We start from the raw sequence: 6,662 nt of genomic DNA, 5'->3' as shown, positions 1-6,662 counted from the left end.
TATATGTAGGAAGCACTACATAGGCTTCTACTTTTATTTCACATACATAATATAGCAATATAATCTCATAAGAAGTCTAGGGTAAGTATCATATTAAACCATCTAGAATGAGTACAGCATTGGGCATAGCCCATACTTCATTACAATAAAATCCACATCGTCATATACAACAATAGTCTTCAAATAAAAATGAACGAACAAAATGTCTTATATTATAACAACATCAATAGCTAGATAGTGGCATCGTCCTCGGAAGGTGAGGACCTACTGAACTTGGAGAATGAGAGTCAAAGTTATCTTCAAATAGCCCTTCTAGAAGCTCAACGACCGGAACCTACATAATTTTAGAAACATAGATATATGGGTTAGTACACACTTGTACTAAGTATGGGAATATGCACATAAAACATTTGAAATCATGCTAAAGGGGACATTTGTTCAAAATCATGCTAAGTTAATTTAAAAAAACCTTATGCACAATCAAGAATACTCATGAGTCAATAATCACATATTGCTTAAGACAATGTCATGTTCAACACAAAACCAACATCATCAAGTATAACCAAGTCAACATGTACCATAGGATAATTGAGTACATAAACGAACCAACTTCAACACCATGATATAACCACAAAGCATATATAAGATGTTCATAACATTAGAACATTTACTAGACCCTTACTCATAACCCAACATCAAGTCCACAAGTGCAATGACCAAGCAAAGTCCCTTACTTATAATGTATATGATTCTTCTCATTCTCTTACATACTTCCTCAAAACATACTTCAAATCAATGATGGATCTCAAAAAATTCACAATTGAACTTAAGGCTTTCTTGAACTTTACTCTTAACTCTCTCTTGAATGTAAATTATGAATTCAAGAGTGTTGATTCATGTCATGGAGGATCTCATTATGACAAGGTAGACTCATGAATACATTCTCTTCATTTTCTCTTCCTCGAGTAATGAAACAAGTTACTAGAAGTTGTAGAAGACTCCTCAAAAGGACTTTCATAGAAGGTTCAAAAGAATTCTCAAAACTTAACTCTCAACTCTACCATGAATTTGTAGAAGTTGTAGAAGATTCACTTTAAACGAACTCAAACAGAGCAACCTAAGACAAATTGGATTGGGAAAGCCACCCTGGCTCTATAGGTGGCGCGGAACACCAGACCCTAAAGTTCAAAGGAGGGTTTGATACGCTCAGGGTGGCGCATCGCGCCAGGCCCCAACCCATAAATCTACCAAATTTTCTTGCTCGTTTCTCACCCTAATTCGCCTAGAATCGAATGGTTCCTTCCCCAATCACTTGGATTCGATTACTTAACCTATCTTCACTCTAATATACTGAAAACAACACTCGAATTACTCAATTTCATCTCAAGAAATCATCAAAACCTCAACACAACAAGATTTAGAATGAACTTCAAGAACTCAACACGAACTCTAATTTTTAAACTTTAAGAATGGAAATTCACTGAAAATCATCATTGGTGTGTGGGTGAACTAAACCAACACTGTAGAATCTTACATACCGCTTAGGTATCAAACCATGGCATCCACGACATCATGCAAGAATCTTGATGAACGCTTCATCCTCTACTCTTGTCTCCTCTTTTCTCTTCTTTTCTTTTCTTGAATTCTCAACTACATCCTAGGCATATATTAGGATTATAAAAATAAACCTAATGGGATTATACACTTAAAACCTTACTAAAATTAAATTTAATTTGATTGGGTATGGAAAAGACCAAATTATCCCTTACTATTTTTCAGCTAACTTTCCTTAACTGGACAACCTAACTTCAATAGGTCAAATCTCACTCATCCAACTTGAAACATAGAAAACATGGTAACATTAGAAAGTTAATTCATAGATTTTTCCTATGGTATCTTATAGAACACCTAAGTCATTCTGTGATGCGAGTTATGACCATTTGAAATTGACCTAAACTCGTACTTAGCTTAACTCTCTATATTTCAAATTTTTGTTATTTCCAATTTAGTTACTTTTGATACTCAAGGTGCTACATATGTCACCTCACCTTAATACTTAAGAAATTTTTAATTCCTTGATAAAATTTCACTCACTACGATGAACGGTACGAGTCTTAGCTCAAAATATTTTTGAGGTGTTACACCTATTACCCCCTGAACATTTTTTTTTTGTAATTTTGTGCACCTTTTTTACTTACATGGCATCCAAATATATCTCATGCACCTCACTTGTGTGGAGTCACAAAGTGTCCCACATAATACAAAGGGTGTATAAAATTACAAAAGCAAAAGTTAGGGGGTAACAGGACCTTAGCTTAGTTAAGGTGTGTCTCTGAGATTTCAGTCATAGTATGGGGGGTAGTTGTGCATTTTCCCAACAAAAACAATAAAAATGTAAATAAATAAATAATGACAAATAGTTAAAAAAAAAAACACAATTAATCTAAACCAAAAGTCTTATTAATCGACAACAACATCAAAATTTAATATGCCCAAATGAAATTCTTCAAAATAACTAGAAAGTTGTTGTTGTTCAAACATAGAACCTAACGAAGGTTAGGTTCGATCATACGAAGAATATAATTCAACTTAGTTCAATTGCAATTATTTGTGTTCTTAGTCATATTATTTTCATTAAAAGGGGGATTCTGTAATCAAAAGTAGTCTTAGTATTATCATAAGTGATAAGTATAGTTTCATGTGATTTAAATGAATAAAAAATGGAACTAGGGTTATATGTTCCCCATGAACTCATAACTTACTAAGATCGAATAAAAGTAACCTTGTCAAGTACGTCATATGCAAGATCTTTAAGTTGATTATCACCAAGTGTATGGTTGCCTAAGTAGATGAATTTCACCCCACAACAAGGTTAGTCTATGTGTGTATACTTCACTAAAACTTACCTTGATCTCAAATTAGCTATCCCTAGGTAAGTTCCACCTATTAGATAAGGGTTGATAACCTCAACTCTGTTATGTAATTTCTATTCTTATTAGTTAACCCCCTGGTTAGGTAAGTAGGATAAGGTTAGTTCTAATGTAGTATTCTATTAAAAATCAATCAAAGCGACAGAAAGAGCAATACATGTGTGCACACCATTCAAAAATTACTATGTATCTATTTTGCTAAGTCTTCATGATTCTTACTATCCTAGGTGTGTATTTAGTTTCTCATGCTTGTATTATAAAAACAAATGATATATAAATATGCATAACCATACTTACAATATGAATGATAAAAATCTAGCATCCTGAAATGAATTTCAAAATTAAAGATTGATGTGTAAGAAATCTCCAAAATTCAAGAATAAACACAAAGGAGTTGTTCACTTCTACTTCCTGAATAAAAAACACATAACAATTTAAAAGAAACTCTAAGAAAAATATTTACAACCATAAAAATCCTACCTAAAATGATCAAGGAAAATTGAATTTTACATCTTTCACGATCCAATTTACAGACTCGTAGACACCTTTTGTAGATGAAAGATAATTATACAGTCTCTGAAATATTATTATGAATAAGAACTACATTTCATGGAAATATTTATGACATATAGTCACCTCTCGTATAAATGAGGCTTTTGTTCCCCTTCTCTGAATCAAAACCAATAATCAATTCTACGGATTGTACAAGTGTAACGATCCAAACTGTCATTACTTAGGAAGAGAAAAATGTCAGGAAAACTGGGCACATCATCCCGCCAGAGCAGGACAGATTCTACTAGGGCGGCGGCACTTCAACGGTACAGGGAGTGCCGGATCGGGATGGTCGGGACAGAACATAAATAATTTGAAGCCTTATTTTCTCTTTTTCCCCAAAACACCAAAAAGAGGTGATGATCACCGCAGAAACCCTCAAAAGTTTTCTATAGGCTTGGGAAAGAAGGAGGAATCCAAGTTTTACACCAAGAAACTATTCAACTTCCCCCACTCATTTCGACAAAGTTTCAGTCGTGTTTTCCCAAAATCCTTATGCTCAAGACGTTATGGACACGTTGTGGAAGTAAGGGAAGTGTCCATGCTACATTTTTTCTATCAAATCAAGCAACCTATATTCTTATTTTTTTAAAACTACCCCTAAGACATTTCTACCAAATCGATTAGAGTTATGCAACTGTAGCAAAGTAAGTAATGAAGTAATCAGAGTAAGGAACAAGAATATTACCGTAAAATTGAAGTTTAGAGCAAAGCGGTTGAGAGTATTTTTAAGTTTAGGAGGAAATGGGAAAAAATTTATTTTTACCCCTACTTATTGATTTTTGATCCCCCGCTACAATGGGAGTGGCCCCGCCATAGTGGCCCGCCTTAGCGGGAACCTTGCCGCTCAGGCGGGGCTCGCTATATAATTGGATATGTCTCTGTCTCCGTGTGTTGCTTCGTTCCCTTAACTTGTCCTTGAGTAAATACCCCTTCCATTATTAAAACATGGAAACACTATCCTTCGTGGATCCGTAGCAGGCTCGTTAGTTTAGAAGTACACCAAAAAGGGTTTGTGATTATCCCTTCGCCAGTCATTCAGGGACGAACAAGAAGTAAATTTTTATCTATTATAGTGACCGAAACTTTCATTATTTAGGAAGATAAAAACGTCAGGAGCATCACGACAGAGCAGGACATATTTCACTAAGGCAGTGGCACTCCAGCGAAATAGGGAGCGCTAGAATGGGATGGTTAGAGAAGAACATAAATGAAGCAAAGCCTAATTATTGTCTCTTTTTATCCAAAACACCAAAAAGAGGCGAGGATCACTCCAAAAACCCTCAAAAGGTTGCTCTAGGCTTGGGAAAGAAAGAAGAAGATATTTCTAGTTCAAGGATGATGATAGATTATGGATTCTCATCTAAATCTACCATCTTAAAGTCTAGAAACAAGGATTGGATCCATAATCTCATGTAGTTGCTTGGCACACAGGTAGGTAGGTTCATAAACTAAGTAGTCTTAAATTTGTATTAACCGTAGTATATTGTTAATTGACAGTAGAATTCATGTGTAGGCCTACGCTTACGGGAAAAAAGGATGATTGTGTATATACTATCATTTGTTGAGTAAGATGGACATTGTAGAAGGAAACCTTGTCTTGTGGAATAGGTTTATATGAATGTTTAGACTTTCTTTTGTATGATATATGTTGGTTGATTGCTATGTTTCATGCATGTGTGTATGTGCATAGGCAATTTGAATCAATCAAATGAATTAATGATGTGTGACACAATACATTCCATGAAGTAACACTTAATTGTATGATTTTGAGTATTGTTCATTGTGAAGTTGATTATGGTTATGGTTATGGTTGTTCTGACTAGATCGGGTGTCACGTTCCGATACATATATTGGATCAGGTGTACTTCGACACATATATTGGATCTGGTTTCATGTTTTGATTCACTAACATTTGGGTATGGGTTTATGAGAGAACCACTTGTGATTATTATGTTATTTCTAATTGTCATTGATGTTGGGAAATCGCATGTTTCTTCTAAGTTAATATTGAACTACGAATCTATTTTATGTGTTTTATTGTGCCAAAATTACTTGTTACATCTTGTGTTCGAAATAAGGACGGGGTGAGTGAGGACTGAGGGTTCGGGTATTGCTATTGGTTATTTAGAAAGGTGGTTGTGTTCTTAGTAGTGAGAAGTTTGGTGGTGTTACGATGCAAGGTTGTTAGCTTCTACTGTGGTATTGGGAATCGTGTTCAGAATGGATAGCGAGCTTTAATACAATATACCATGTGGTCCAAGGATGATTTGTGATGTAGAGGGTGCAAGGGTATGTCTTGAGGGGTTGACTGAATTGGTAGTGGTTGCAATTGGGGTCTTCTCTATGAGATAGAACGACTAAGTCATGATCGAGAATGGGACGAGTAAGTTGTTAGAGCCAAGTATACTAGTGGGATTTAAGGTTTTCGGGAATGGTAAGGTTAGAAGGATAAGGGTTGAAGTGTGTATGATTTTATTGCATGTTTTCTGCTAGTCAATTTTTTTATATTATGTGGTTGGTATCGGGTTGACTGATGATGTGTACCCGTACATATGGTTTCTAGCAATACTACATCTGTTAAGTCTTTTTGGCATAGTTTGGTTGCAGGGTAAGTGATGTTTTATAGTGAAGACAAAGACAATCTCCAAAAGCTTCTAGTTTTCCTTTCATGTGGTGGGAGTTGTGTCGTTGGTTACCAAATTTTATACATTGTAATCTTAGAAGCTTTTTACATGTTTAGAACAGATAATTGGGGGTATTTTTTATTGTGGAAACTTTTAATCTTGGTATGTTAAAAAACTCTTTAATTTATAAAAATCTTGTGAAATTCCTCGTATCTACAGTAATCAAGGGTTTTCGTACTTAGGTTTTAAAGTAGGTGCCCGCACGGCCCGATGGGTTGGGTCGTGACAACAAGTCTTTACGGGTCGAATAATTCACTCTCAAAACTCAAAGTTTTCTTTGTCAAGTTTCTACATATCTACTACGACTCGTGGATCAAACCACGATACATAGACTGGCTTGTAGGTGGCCAAAATATGTATGTATGTTGCACCTACTGCTCCACACTTAGCTTCTAAATCTTAATTTCTTACAAAACAACCGCGAAACACAACAAACCCACAACCATGCGCTAGAGAACTCACATAAATTCTATGTTTTAAGCATCATGTCGTA

Source organism: Solanum pennellii, chromosome 10 (assembly GCF_001406875.1).
Source record: "Solanum pennellii chromosome 10, SPENNV200".
Classification (NCBI taxonomy): domain Eukaryota; kingdom Viridiplantae; phylum Streptophyta; class Magnoliopsida; order Solanales; family Solanaceae; genus Solanum; species Solanum pennellii.
The sequence above is the reverse complement of the archived record's forward strand: the minus strand, read 5'-3'. Positions refer to the sequence as shown.